The sequence below is a fragment of the Sphaeramia orbicularis genome, chromosome 7 (genome assembly GCF_902148855.1).
Source record: "Sphaeramia orbicularis chromosome 7, fSphaOr1.1, whole genome shotgun sequence".
NCBI lineage: Eukaryota > Metazoa > Chordata > Actinopteri > Kurtiformes > Apogonidae > Sphaeramia > Sphaeramia orbicularis.
The window spans coordinates 14,777,001-14,792,892 of record NC_043963.1 but is presented as its reverse complement, the minus strand read 5'-3'; the positions used below and the strand labels follow the sequence as shown (position 1 = coordinate 14,792,892).

Sequence of the window (15,892 nt, the reverse complement as noted above, 5' to 3'; positions counted from 1 at the left end):
GATATAATGAAGGTCATTGTAATCAGAGCTAATGTGCCAAGGAGTCAAGACACTGTAGCTTTATTTGCCAGCAAGGCCCGGCATTTGGTACCCATGGGGATCGGGCTGATAGTGTTATCTTTGCTAACCTGACTCTAATACAGGCCTTGCTCCGCTGTTTGTGTCAGAGTCGGCGCTGAACTTTTCCCAGTGATCCCTTCCATATGTGGATGGGCATGGATTGGGCTCCTCTCCGCTCCATCCCGGTTAAATCCCATCCCAAGGTGTTTGGCTTCTCTCTGCTCAAATACTGTACTGAGATAGATGAACTCTCTCTCCGACTGACTCTCTCCGTCTGACTGGCTGGGCTGCCGTAGACCTCAATTGACTGTACTTGACATAGAAACATTACGTTGGCGTCTGCCGAGGACCGGCTTGTAAGAGATGACCTCTAAATCTAATCCCGTCCCTCAGGATATGCAAATGTCCTCCGCTCAAATTTGATTTGTTTTTGTCAGTTCAGGGCATCACAGTTTATTTACAATAGTTGTCCAACATATTTTATAAAATTCCTTACATTTTAAGACCCTTATCAGCCTTGCTCTCCAGACTTTTGTCCTTGCAGTTGCTTTGCTTAAACTTTAGCATTGATTTTTTTTTTTTTTTTTACCTAATTTTCTCTGTAAGGAAATTTGAATTTTCATCGTCAGTTTTGCAACAGGGAAAAGTATAAATGTGTCCATTAGCAGCTTTGCTACTGCAGGATATATTTGGATCTTCTTTGGATCCTCACATGATCTTGCGAATGTTGCAGTAGCATTCTAATTCACCTTAATACCTGTAGCATTGGAATTTTTTTGTTCTCGCTCAGAATTATTAATGCTTCTATTATGAAATATCATTAGTTTTACTGGTAGTAGGTGTTTAGATTTTAACTTTTTAACCTGCCTCATTCCAAGTAAAAGAAGAAAAGATTCAAATATAATGAAGTGCTCTTATATGATTATATGTACCGTGACCATGATACGGAGTTGCATACGCAAATGTAGACCTAACGATATTGTTCATTGTTATTGTCCATAATAATCTTGCATCAGACGACTCATGACCCATATGTGACTGGATATTTATGAGAAACCCAAGTCCATAAAATCAGAGACAAAACCCATCCCTGGTGGGGATCCTCTGCAGAACCTGAAGGTTGATTACCATTTCTCCTATTTTTCATATTTCCATTTTAACATGCCGCTTTCTGTAAGAAACATCAAAGCGCCTCTTTTTTCTATTCATCTGAGCACCTCCTGCAAAAAGGAAACCCATATCTAACCCCATGCTAGTCCCCTGGTCCCATCATTCAAACTTCCAAGCCTCTCTTTGTGGCTTCCTAGAGGACCACGGTGAAATGATCTCTTTTGTTTCGCATCATTAGTTCCATCTGTTGTGCGAGCAAGCCTGTCTGTTCCGGAGCATGGCAACGTGATGGTCGCCAGGGGCGATTGGAGACGCTACCGTCCCTGTGGCTTGTGGCTCGACCTCCGCCACCACCATTGCCTCGTCCATGATCCCCATGACACACTCACACATTTGCTTGACTGTTTTTCCTTATTTATTCATACATCCAGGAAAAACAGAGGCACACGTAATTCATATGCATGAAACGCAGTTAATATACTTGTATTTTTTAAGGAGCAGAATTTAGCGCTGTGATGTTCTTTTTAAGATTATACCGCATCACTTCCGCTGGTGTTGTGGAGTTTATAATGAGTATATAACAGTTTGATGGGTGCAATATATATAAATGACCCGACCTGTCAATTTCATTTTGTATGTGTACATTCTGTTCAAAACAGGCTTTAATAGGTCAGATCTGTGTGCTTATTTTCCTGCAGTCAGGAGTAAATGATGCACCAAACAGATGTAGCATTTTCTCTCAACAAGGAAATATTTTATTCATGATTTACATGAATGATAAATCTTCAGAAAGTCTTAGCGCTGATGGGCATACACAATTTAACATCTGTCTTCCTCAGAATAATTAATCGTATACGAGAACACTTGGGACACAGTGTTGAATTTTCCCTCTCTCTTTACTTGATCGAACTACATCTTTAAAACCCAAGCATTCTCTATAGAAGACTGGAATAGTAAACACATCAGCCATACGCTCCACTAAAGAATAATTAAGGAAAGATTTAAGAAAATCTTGTTCTCATAATGACTGCGTGTTAGCCCTGTCGCTGTGAAACCAGGCAAGGCTGGCCATACTTAAAGACAGGAAAATGTGGCCTTAGTTTCTAATTATAATTTTTAATTCCCAAATGAATATTTCCGTAATGTCTCCCGAGTGAATTGCTTTGGCCTTATCACCACAGTGTGAATGTACAGCACAAGGGCATCTGTGTGCATGTCAATGTGGAGATCACCAGATCATTTTCATTGAAGATGGAGCCATCAAAGGTCATAACCATCCAAATGACCTAACCTTGCAATGTAACACCTGGGTGTAAAAGTGGACTCATCCTATCTACAGGGATGGGTGTAATGTACCTCTAATGTATAAAGTGCGGAAATAAAATAAGAGTTATAGGTTGGTGGAAGAGGTTCAGTGTGAGCTAGAGAATACTGTAACTCTATAGGGTGAAATAGCTGTGTTGGTATCACCCGAGGTGACAGGCTATTGCCAAAGTGCTGTATTTGTTGGAACCATTATGAAATAAAGTCTGCGAAAAAAGGCCAATATTCAGTTTGAATTGATTCTTGGAAAACTCCAGAAGTGAATATGCTTTCATTTTGATAGTATTACTATGGACAAAGTGTGTTGTGTCAGTTTCACCTCACCATTACTTTGCTCCATTAAGGCAAAACCGACTGATTTTATTTTTGCTCAGTCTATTTTCTGTGATAAAATGAAAATCTGAGAGCTTTATTAAGTCTGAGTGACACCTAAAGCTGAGAGCCAACAGGAAAATAAGTCTTGTGGGATCTAGTTTCAGTTCATTTTTGCTCAATTCCCATCTCCTGATCAAATACTGCACTTTCCAGTAGAGGCCTAATGGGAGTGTCAAGTTCACAGAGGGCCTCTCTCTTCCTCTGACTCCATTACCTGATAACTGCACTGGTTTTGGCACATATTTGCACACTGCAGCTAAGCTGGGCTTGTGCTATGCGCATTTGTGGTAGGTTGTAATTGAAGCCACATTAAGACTATTTTATTAATTTCTACAAATCTTCCCTGCGTGTGTTTCCAAGTTTTCGTGGGCACTTACCCATCTCATTTTCTTTGCTGTGCTTTGACTGTTTGAGCTGCTCTTTTTAGTAAAGCTTTTGACTGCTGTTCCTCTTTAAGCCAAACAAACATGACCACTGATGTCTTGGGTTCAGGGCCTTTCAAACAACCTTTCAATAAAACAAGCTCAGCTGTGAGACATACAGGATCTCTCATGCTGGGCCGCCCCGCTGAAAATACCCTCCCTCCTGTTTCAAAGGCATCAGCTTTTGGTTCCCCCAGGAGAGCCAGTATTATCCTGTGGGGTTTATTTAAACTTGTTGGGAAGGTCTTGCCTTTTTTCATGCAGTAGGTTATGTGACATTTAAGAGAACCTCGCCACATATGAAACTGAATTTATTTGGCTTATTGATCCAAATATCAAGACTATAGTTGCCAATATCCTGTGACAGGTGGAGGCAGGTTTTTAATTTGGTCTGCGTGGTGCCGGACGGACCACACCTTAAGTCCAGTCTGCTTGTGGCATATGTTGAAAAGCCTCGAACACCTGCGATGTTTTCCAGACTTTGCGACTGACAGTAACGTGAAAAGTGTGAGAAAGAGCAAGAGAGACAGGAATGGAGAAAGACAAATGAGTCGAGATGACAAGAGCATCCTTTACAGCCCGACACCGAGCTCTCTGACTTGTTTTTATTGACCTTTTCTCATTTCTTTTTCCGTCTCTTTCTACTATAGAAGATATGCCACTTAAGTAAATGTCATCTGATCATCTCCGCTTTCAAGCATTCTGACATGTGGTATTTTGATAGAATTTATTCATTCTCGTGCTTAGCGTGTCCGGTCTATCTACCGTATAGTGTAATGCACCACAAGCATATATGCTTTTGCAAGTGCATCCTTTTTTTAATCACTGGCGCTATCACCTTAACTGCCTCTTAAATCGTCAAACGGGTCAGTCTCGGTGTGTTACTTTTTTGCACCATCTTGGGAGGACAGCTATGCTTTGGCTGAGACATTATTGGACCATTAAACCTCAGCCCCTCCCACTCTCAGGCACTTTCACTTCTGTATAAATGCATCGGAATTACTTCCAGAGAGGGGGTGGTGCAAAAAGACCACAGGAAAGGCTACTTATTCTCTTAATGATGTCTTGTCCTTTTAAAAGTCGTCATCTTCATTCACAAATGGATGAGTAAGGCAGAGGAGCACCCAAGGGACTGAGGTCATCCCAACCTTCTTGTCCCAGCACAGGAAGTTACTTTGGATGAAATGAGGCAGGGCAGTATATGTTAAAAGTTGAATTTGTTGACAGGAGGTGGGGGGATTGCACTGACACATACCACATAGTAATTATTATGGGGGAGGATTAGTGGGCAGGTATTTATGATTAGTTTGCAGCCCGCTAATAGCTGTGGCAGGAGAAACACTCCAAACACAATATTTATGCTTTTGTTACATATAAAAGCTAAATCCTCGAGTGACAGGAGCCAGAGTTGTTCTTTATGGCTGGTTTATTTGTTTTCATATATTAAATCTTGGCACTGTAAGAAATATTGTTGAATTTATGCAGGCATTATGAAAGAAGTCAGGAATTTTTTTTAATGAGATAATTCATCCATTGGTAATCTAGGGCATTAAAAACTTAGCGGTTAGAGATCCATAAAGTGCTTTGTAAGTAAATGCTGTCTAATATGATTTTTTTGTTTATTATTACAGCTTAGCTATAATTTTAAGGTCATTTATTAAATGGTATTGTTACCCTCAATGACGCCTAAGGCAAGAAATAAGTGTATTCCCATCCCGAGATATAAAACTAAATGAACATATCACCCTTTCTAACTCGTACAGTTAATCGGTTTCTGTTTTGCTTTTTTTTTTCCAAATTAATTAGGATCAAACTTTGACAGAAAGTCCAAAACTGAAAATATCTGCATTGATAAACACATTTATTGGGGGAAAAAATAAATTATTCCTCGCTGCTATCTTTTATTACAGTTAACTAATATTAATTTGACTCTTCTCAGTCCTAAGAAGATTAATATAAAATATCCAAATTAAACACATTTCCATCACAGCACCATGCCCTTTAAGAATCATATCAGCATTGGGAGTAAATATGGAGTAGTACTGGCACATTTGTAGAAAATACCAGCGCAGATTGACGGTAATAAACACTAATAAAATGCTAAAGCACCTTTGGGCTGCGTACAAGCACACATCAAGCAGAAGAGGTGTAGTCAGTGATATACATGACATGAGTCTCTGAGGACTCAGATTTGTATAATATCCTTCAGACAAGGTCATAGCAGTGCCTACATCTTTGAAGATAGAGGAAAGAGAACATGTTCCCCCTTCATTGTGCCTGTGGAATAGAACAAACGTGAGATCACAGTGTCGAGGGGCTTCCACTCTTCAAAGTTGATATGAATCAGACATGAAACGATTTAGATAAAGTGATAGTTATCTTGATTCCTGGTGCCGTCCGTTGAATAGACGGCGCGGCGTGCAGGGAAGCTGTATAGCTGTGTTTTAGTGTGAAATCCTGGGGAAACGTATCCATCTGGTGTATGAATAATTTAGATGGCTCAAGTTGGTTCCTGTTGCTGTTGTGTTTGCGCTCAGCTTTCTCTCTCAGCTCAGCCCCCCTCCGCCGCCCTCCCTCCCTGACATCACTCCTGAGGCTTGTTTGTGATGCTTAAAGGGAAGTTGGGCCACATGAGGAATCACTGGGAGGAGAGACTCACTTTCTCCCTCTGCTGTGCTTTCTGTCTTCTTTCGTCTGTCTTTCTCAGGTCTTCACACTTCAGATAAATGATTAACACACACAGACATACATGACCCTTCATACACACCTCGGCATACTGCATGTGGAGACAAAGTCGTCGTTTTATACTCAGGTTTTTTTTAATGTAAACCTTAAGGGGCAACAACCACAGCTTGAAACTGAGGCCACTGTGGAAGTGTCGTCAAGTGTAATACCACTAATACCACTGTAGATGTCGACTCTAATGAACTTCCATTTGAAAGATGGCAACTTTTTTTTTTTCTAGAGAAAGCCTACTGAGCCAAGATTTTTTTTTGCAGAAGTGACGTCTTTTATTACATGGTTTCAGGACTTCGAGGGTTATGATTGATAGCCACCTGAGTTAGATTATCATTAATTAATACATTTTTTTTTGTGGTTGATCAGTTGCTTCAAAGCACTTGATGAATATTTTAGGTAGGGATGCACCAATGCCGCTTTTTTCCAGACACAAGTACTACATTTGATTACTTGCTGATACTGGGTACCGATACCGTTGTTTATTTTGAAAAATCTCCACACTGCTGACATTACGCCTCTGCCATCTACCTGCTGCACTTAACTGTGAATGTCACGCTGTCGTAAAGTGGTATCGGTGTGTTTGTATCGGAGCACTTTTACAGGTATGAGTAGAAGTACACACGCTCAGTATCGGACCGATACCTGATACTGGTATCTGCATCGGTGCATCCCTAGTTTTAGGATTTTTACTGTTACTTAATTTATTCATTCATTCATTCATTTTCTGAACCCGCTTTATCCTCACTAGGGTGACGGGGGTCGCTTGGAGCCTATCCCAGCTACATAGGGGCGAAGGCAGGGTACAACCACCAGTCGACAGGGGGTGGGACCTTTCTGTGTGGAGTTTGCAGGGCGACATGGTGGTGCAGTGGTTAGCACTCGTGCCTCACAGCAAGAAGGTCCTGGGTTCGATTCCAACACCAGTCGACGGGGGGTGGGACCTTTCTGTGTGGAGTTTGCATGTTCTCCCCGTGTCTGCGTGGGTTCTCTCCGGGTACTCCGGCTTCCTCCCACCATCCAAAGACATGCACTAATAGGTTAATTGGTTAATCTAAATTGCCCATAGGTGTGAATGTGAGAGTGATTGTTTGTCTCTATATGTCAGCCCTGCGATGAACTGGCGACTTCTCCAGGGTGTACCCCACCTTCGCCCCTATGTAGCTGGGATGTTACTTAATTTAGTGTAATTAAATTCCTTTTAGCGTGACTTTCCTATGTTAGCTTAGGTTAGCATAATTTAGCTGCAGTAACTGAGGTTAGCGTGTTTTTTAGCTCATTATATAGTCAGTGAGTTAAATTCTATAAATTCCCTACAAAGGTAGGTGAAGATACAATTCTTAAACAAATGGGGAAAACAAACAAATAAAAAAGTTTGATACCGGCTAGCTTTAATGTGTGAGCTAACTATCATTCACACTGCATCTGTCAAACCACATCTTTATGGACCTTCCTAATGGAGGGGTGCGGTGCAGAGAGAACTTGACCCACTAAAGAAAAAAGTTTTCGTAAATGAGCTTGAAGGTTCCACCGATGTTTACTGTTTAAACCCGGAAGTGAGTTTTACAGTACCGTGGTGTCAAACTTTAACGAATCAACAGAATTCTGTCATTTTCGTCACAAAAGGAGAAGTGAACATGATAACACGTTATGAATGTTTATTTCATTAATTTCTTTCATATCTTATATTCAGATATTAAATGTAATTTTTCCAACATGCAGATCAGGAGACTATTTATTGTTTTTAATGAAATATTTTTTTATACTTGCCTCTCACTCATTAATGTACTTTCATGCATCAGCAACACATTTTCAATCTTTCCCTCAGGAGACAGGAAGTGTACCATTTCATACCACTGACACAGCTTGCTTTTTATTTCTTATTGTTATTTAGTGCGTTTGTGTTTGCTAGCTTGCCAATTAGTATGTAACACATTATTTGACTTCAACTGCATGTGTAAACGTTTAACAAATAGCTGGAATTACTTGGTGGCTAATTTTTCTGTAATAGCGGTGTGTCTGGTGTTTTCAGTAAGATAGCTACAGTATTAGCTTAGCAAGTTTCATCCATCAACATGGACTTCCCGGCTCCGCCCCCTTGTCCATATATGTCATGCCCGACTCCCAAAAAAACAGCAATGGCAACAATGCAAACTTGAATTGTGCTCAAACCAGTGGATGACGTCAACGTGGCACCATCCACTTCTGTTATCCTGTCCAGAGTAGAGTCTATACACCTTGTATAAGCTTAAAAGGGTTTCATATCAATAATTAAATCTGAATGTTAGTGTGCATATTGTGTTAATAATACTGGGTGTGTCTGATAATCGACTTTTACATGCCACTTATAAATGCATTATGCAGCATTAAAATAGAATTGCACCAGTTGGGGAAAGTTCTTCTAATATTGAACATAAGTGAAATCATTTAAAGTGCTGAATTGCCGGACTGACCTCTCTTAGTTTGTATCCATACCGACGTACATTCTCACATCTGAAATGTCACCATTCTAATTGAACACATTTATACGTAAGGTAGCACTGGTACATGAAATATATGTAACTGGGAAATAATGAGGATTCTGTATGATTTTCTCCGACATTACATATACAAAGAATTACTCTATTAATTGAGAAAATAATTGACAGTTCTACACTAATGAAAATGATTTCTAGTAGCGGGCCTAGTTCTCGTAATAGTCCATGCATGGTAAAGTGTTTGCAGATACATGGCTAACGTGCAAACATGCAAATGCACTAACATGCCAGGCCAGTTATACTCGGCTGCATTAATTTATTTATTGTTAAAATGCAAACATGCTCAAGCTGAGTTGTGTCCTCTGGTGTAATCCAGTCCCTCTCTTTAAGGGAACAAGTCAGGATGAAGGGGGGGTGGCATTGAGGAATAGGAGAAGGGAAAGACAGAGAGAGGGAGAGAGAGAGAGAGAGAGAGGAGGAGAAAGAAGAGGAGGAGGAGGAGGAGGGGGATATGACAGGCCCTTGGAATCTCAACCTCTCTCTCCTGGCGCCCGCACTAATCAACCCCTGTAATTTATGCAGAAAATATGATTTATATTTAATTTCACTACACTTGCATTGTTAATTTGAGATGTAATTAACGCGTCGCCACGGCAACTAATTTCTCAATGCCGTAAATTATCACCGCCTTTTCATCAAAATTCAGTTACTTTGGCTCCTGTGTGCAGTGTTGTGATGCAATTAGGTTACCAGGGCAACCCCAAAGTGTTAATTTTCTTTTGTTATATAGCAGCGAGGCAGAAGTTTTTATACCGCAAGTCATACTCACTTTTTGGGTGAACAAAGAAGTAGTTTTTTTTTTCTTTTTTTTTTTTTTTTGTGGTTGGGTATGAAAATGTTGGTGGGGGGGGGGGGGGGGGGGGGGGTGTTACAGGGTGTTAAACGGAGCCTGTGGAACATGCTGCTTAGGAACACAAGTATACAGAGCGGCGTGCTGCTCCCTCAAACACTTGTTATATTGCTGTGAAGTGAATTGATTGATTGCTGAGAATTCTGTGCTATTGGAAGTAGAGGTGTTTCAAAGTTGTCCTTTGGGAAAGGGCATATTTGTCAAAGGGAATCTATATAAATGAGAAATGTGGTCATTGGTGGAATTTAAGAGAGCTCAGTCTTTCTTTCGCAGACAGCCCCCCCCCCCCCCCTCCTCTTCTTTCTTACTTTCTGCCTCATACAAACATGCTCACACCACAGCACATTTTCAGTACTCACTCCTTTTATTCCCCCAACAGTGACTGTGAAATGACTCAATATTTTAATCAACTGTATCTAATTTGCACTCCAGCAGAAGATAGGGCCACATGTGTGCTGTTGTTGCCCTGGCTGGCATTGAGTATGCCCACCGGACGCCGCTGAGACGCCCTGGATTGCCACGCTTGCCGGTCTCTATGGCCCACTCGGCGCGTCCGTCTCCAATCCATCCTCCCTTAGCCAGTCTTCAGTGGAAATATCAGGTCATTGGCTGCTAAGCTCTGGTTAACTGCAAAGGTAATTAAATTTGTAAGCAGGCTTTTTGAATCTTTTTAGCCTCTTCGGTAATACCGTTAGGGATTACTGCATTTTTGAAGCACGACTCTGTTTTGACACCACGGTAAAAAGAGGCCAAATCCCAATGACCAGACAAGGTTCAGAACAGCCAACAACCCCCCCCCCCCCCCCCAACTGACTGACTGAGCGGCGGACCTGGAGCCATGACGTCTACTTTACTGCACCAATACATGGGAAGCAATGTCAGGAAAATTGTTGGTTATTATAAAGAGAAGCCCTTCCAGCCAGATGGAATTATGCGCCCTCATTAATGTTTTAGTGCGTGTGCTCTTATGTGTGTGTGTTTTTCTGAACTTGTTTAGCCTAATGTGTGGTTGCCGCGCACTTTCAGTTCACTTGAATCTGTTTGATTTTCAGTTTTCGCTGGCGTGGCACTGATTATTTTTCATATCACAATATTACCCCTGCTGACTTTAAACAATAGTCTGACATTATATGCACAGACAGAGTCGTATAAGAGGACTCTTTGTAGAGGGTGACCATGGGGAGAAGGAACATGTTTCTCACCGAAGTACTGACTCAGGAGATCTTTCCTGTGTCATTTTTATGTATTTATTTTTATGTATTCTTAGTGTGATATTGGCTCCTGTGTAGAGTACATGCAAGCTGTGTGATTGTAACTGAAGCTGCAGGTCTTTGATCGCTCCCTCTCTGATCTTTTAACTATAGATTAACTCTACCTCATACTTTAAAACAAGCTTGAACTTGCCTTTTGTATCATACTTGTGTTACAGTAAACATCTGGCATTATGTAGAAATTCATTCAACGTGTAAGGGATTGCATTATTTGAAAAAAAACAAACAAACAAAAAAAACGCTTTAGAAATCAATTGTCTTTACCATTTAAAAAAAAAACAAAAAAACAATAGCACAGTTAATCATCCGTTGACGCCAAAAGTCTGAATAACCACTATCCTGTCTGGTACGTCTGACAAGTTTTGCTCATTTTCCTGGTAGAAGCAAAGTACAAGTGTGAAGAAAGGTCATCAAGGAAGTTTTTATGTAACTGCCTCTGTAAAAACACTAAGTTGATTAGACTTGTTTATTTATTCAGGTCCAAAAGAGTATTTGCTTTTGTCGCATTTATTCCCATTTTGCCAGCACAAGGGGCCCTGGAAGACGAGTTACCAAGGAACACAAAATTTTAATTAGTGTATTTTAATCATTCAGGCTTTTCAAGCTAATCCACAGACCCCTGAGAATTCCCAAGATGCAGCTCTGTGCTGCTTTACCATTTATTGTTGAGTCTATTATAATTACTGTTAGCAGGTGGGGGCAGGGAGACGTTTATTATGTTTTTCCATCTTTATTATAATTACTAGAAAAAATGAAAGGATGCTGTTCCATTAAGTTTAGAGATGATGCCATTTTCCCCCTGTTTTTCCCCTCAATCTCCTTCCTGCCTTTGTTCTATAATGCTATTGTACTGGCTTTCATTCCAGGGCTTTTATACATTGCACAGCTTTATGAGAAAAAACAACAAAAAGAAACAGATCTCTTATTAAGAACAGAAGGGGGGAAAGATGGTCTTAAAGAACTTAATTTCTGAGACAGTTTTCTCTTTTCTTTTTTTTTTTTCTTTTTTTTTCTCAAATCCAAACACTTCTCTGAGAGTGAAGTTGACGCATTCTCTGAAACACAAATGTTTAATAGAGTTGGACTGGGATCAGAACACAAATGCAGAAAGTAGAATATGTTTGCCTCTCTTTTGCACCCGTCAGTAATGAAAGATAAGAGGACTGCAGTAAATCTTTAAGCCCCTTGCTTTTGGTGCTCTGCAGGGATTTTAGCATCTTCCAGAAATATTTTGTTTGTCTGTTTGTTTAAATACTATTTTGCCACTCCCTCTTCCCCCTTCAGTCCCAAATGTGTGGTATTCTAAAACAGACAGCTGGAGTGTTGAACCAGATTGATGGGTGTTTCCTCTGGTATATTTCTTTGGGTATCTTTTTTTTGGATGTTTCTCTAAAATTTATGTGTATGGGAAACTGAGTTTTAGTGCACTGTACTTGCTTTAATTGAAGAGGAGCTGGATGAAAACTGAATGCGTCTTTGTGTTTGACAGAGAGAACGTTGTCAGCGGCTTCTTGGGATGCAGTACGAGTTGACTAGTTGATCACAGCTAGTACGGTTACGGTCGAGTCAACTACATCACATAAAACTTAACGCTCGCAATCACTTCAATGTCTGTCAAGGGCACCATTTTGACAGTGCATCTCATCAATTTTGTAACCGTCGCTCGGCTACAAGCAGCACGCTAAGTTATTTTACACTCGAATCTTGTAAATACTCCCAGATTTCAAACAACTGAAGGGGAAAAATCCACATGAAAACATGATTTGCATTTAGCTGTTAACGTGCAAAACCGTGAACGGAATGGAGAATAATAACATTTTCAACCTGTTTGACTTGGATCGCTGCAGTTCACATTATTACTCATCGCATATTACGACAGCGACCGCAGTATTTCAGTTATTCAGTTATTTTTTTGAATTAACTGTAACTGCTGAGCTAACTGAAGTTATGACAGGAGCCTATTAAAATGAAAAACAGATTCTCTCTTGAGATAAACACAGAGACTTTCTTTGTAAAAGACAGTGTTTGCATATGAGGTCCTTACTGGTGTTTTATGGTTCAGTTGTTTTTTTTTTTTTTTTCTTGATCTAATGATTTAAATAGAATGATTCACACCTGTTGCACCTGTTGATATTGAGCCTTTCTCTGGAAACTGACTCCTTGAGGCAAAACAAACCACAGTTATTTGAAGAATATATGATTTACATGACATGTTATTGATCACATCACATTATGCTATAACGCAATGAGGTATAAAAGAGGCATTCTGCTTCAGATGAGACTGTACTTAATCCTTAAAGATCTAGATCTATTTATACATCGAACCTTTCCCAAATGATTTATCACCATTTATTATAATTTTCACAAAAAAAAAACTGGGATTTTGCTATACTCTGAGCTTTTAGGGACATGAACATGGTCAGTAAGTTAAATAAAGTTCAAGGTTATTATATCAAAACAGAAAAAACTGAAGTACATGTGACTTTTTCAGCAAAATATATCATTAACTGAGCATCAAAACAAGCCCTGTAACCACTAGTCACTTTTCCATTGACCCTCAAATTACGTGAATATAACTTACGCATAAAAATTTTCCTAATGGAAAAATGACAATTTCGCCAAAACTCTTGTTTTTCGATTAAAAGTTTTTGTGCTGGCTAGTTATGGTTTTTGGGGCGTAGCATAATTGCTATATCACGCAAAACTGCAGTGGAAAGATCGTTTTCTGCAACTAGAGACACGTGAATAAAAAAAAGAACGGATGTTGACGGACGTTACAACAAGTGAAGGAGAATGGCACGGTATGTGTGGACACACCAGGAAACTAAATAATTTTTTTAATTTAGCATGGGATAGAGGGGTAAAATATAATAAAAATGAATATATCTGTAAATCAACACAATATTTACATTCGTCGTCATGTTTATGGAATGACTTCTTGTGTCATCTCACGATAATAAATAAACAAATCATCGCATTTGGGATTTAATGGAAAAACCGATGTTACGCACTTCTGGTTTTTTTTTTGGCATTCAGTAAATCTCGCTCAAGTTTTGTGCAGATGTCCAATGGAAAAGCCACTACTGTAATCTATTGAGCTACATGAGTTTTGGTTTCTTTTTTTTCCGCTTACGTTTTTATTGAAATTTTACAAACACATAATCAGCAAAAAAAAAAATAAAAAAAAAATTAAGAAACCTTGCTTGGGTACACTACGTGACTTTACATTCAGATTTATTCAGTCCTTCCACCGTTCCGAGTTCTGTAATCAGTCCATTTATTCCATTTTTTGTCCATTTGTTCTTCTTGTTGTCACAGTTTGTTATTTTTTCCATTGTATATATTCCTTTAATAATTATGATCCTTTGGTCCTTTGTTGGTGGTTCTGTCCTTCCCCAGTTCCTTGTAATAGCTTTTTTGCAAGCCACTAGAAGTACCTTAAGCAAGTATATGTTGCTTCCTACTACATTTCCATCAGACAAGTTACACAAATCCAGTACATCACAGCATATTGGAATCTTGAGCTACCTGAGTTTTACTGGTGAATCAGTGTTGCAGAAGATGACTGTTTCAACGTTCAATACAAAGCCTCTGAACATCCAAAGGGGTCACATCTGATGATCATGAAAAGCTGAGAAACTGCATTTTACCCAAAGTAGTTCAATGTATTAACAGGATTAGTGGTTGAAAAGTTATTAAACATTTTAGATCAGTGGATGCTTTTAGTTGCTGGTGGTGGTTTATGTCTTTTAGGGTTAATAGTAATACTAGTACATGTGTTTCAAGGGGTGAACACTGTTGTAGAGAAACACACAAGAGTTATTGGCTTTTCTTGTTCTATTTAGTAACTGAAAAATAGAAAGAAAGTTATAATTTACTGGTCACCAAAATGTTATTGTAGGATATTAAAAATAGCATGATAGTAATCTGATGCTCTTATATTTTGGCATCTTTAAGTGGACTATGCACACAGTAGTGTTTCTCCTGACATGTTGACAAAAAAACCAGTAGAACTTGTTTACTGAATGGTGCTATTAGTGTTTTTCTACATGTAGCCTCCAAGCAACTGTTTTTTTTTGTTTATCATGGAGCACATGAAAAGAAATTAGTGCTTTTTCCGTTGGTTAGCTGTTAGACAGGATTACATGTACAGGTAGACAGCTAGCCATCTTCTCCACTGCATTTTCTCACACTTGGATATTCACAGTATTCGGTTATGGCTGATTTTTACATAAGTATCTGTGTGAAATTTTGCAGAAATGTGGGTGAATACAGACCTTTGACCAGTATTTATTTTTAAGATATTCTTCCGCATTTTTTTGCACTTAATTTGACAAGGCCTTTGACCAGTAAAACTTTGCAAAATTGGTAAAATGTTCACTTATGGAAGGTTAATATTTGAAATTTTCATGAGTTAAAGATGCCCAAAGCTAGCGCTATGTAAATCTGTTTTCTCCTGCTTGCGCGGGTTCATATTGAGGCCGAATGTGACTGTTTTGACCCTCGTGCTCCTCAAACCGGCCTCATGGTCTTGATCTCAATCCATTTCTGGCATTTTTGAAGCCTCGCTATGTATTTTACACCAAATCATTGCTCTATTTTTGGATGTTTTCTAGGGCAGAAAGAGGAGGAGAGTAAGCGGTCATCTCAAGTGGATGTTTTTCGTGTTTTCATGAAAAATTCCACATCTTCGTATGAGCTGACTTTCAGCAAAAAATAGATGTATTTCAGGACAGGTCCTTGGGAAAAATAATTAATAGACCTTTGAAGTGTGAGAGGCCATCCTTATGCAATTATAGAGTGTTTGTGAAGTGTCAGGATTTTGGAATTATAAAATAAGTATAGATTGGCAGCAGCAATTATGGTCAGTGAAGGGGAGATTCTGTCACATCTTTGCTGATCAAACCTATTAAGTGATCAGTCTTAAAGGACATGCATGTGTGTTTTATACTGTAAATATAATTCACATTTCCTTTTTTTTTTGGCCAGGGTTGAGACATAGTTCAGTGGCTGGCATATTGTGTGCATCAACACCACATGCTTAATATATTACCTACATTTCTTTCTCTCTGTAAATGTTTAACTTATTGTAACCTGCATGACTGCTGTGTTTTTACCCCATTTACTTTGACCGCGTGGACAATAACACACTTATGTATTACATTTAATGTAATCTGATTATATTATATTGACCCACAAGTAATTATT

General features: G+C 39.2%; 1 long non-coding RNA gene across 1 annotated transcript in view; it reads left to right on the top strand.

Moving 5' to 3' along the window:
- Window positions 1-15,892, top strand: part of LOC115422232 (uncharacterized) — a 109,107-nt gene that overhangs the window by 55,056 nt on the left and 38,159 nt on the right. The window lies entirely within an intron of this gene.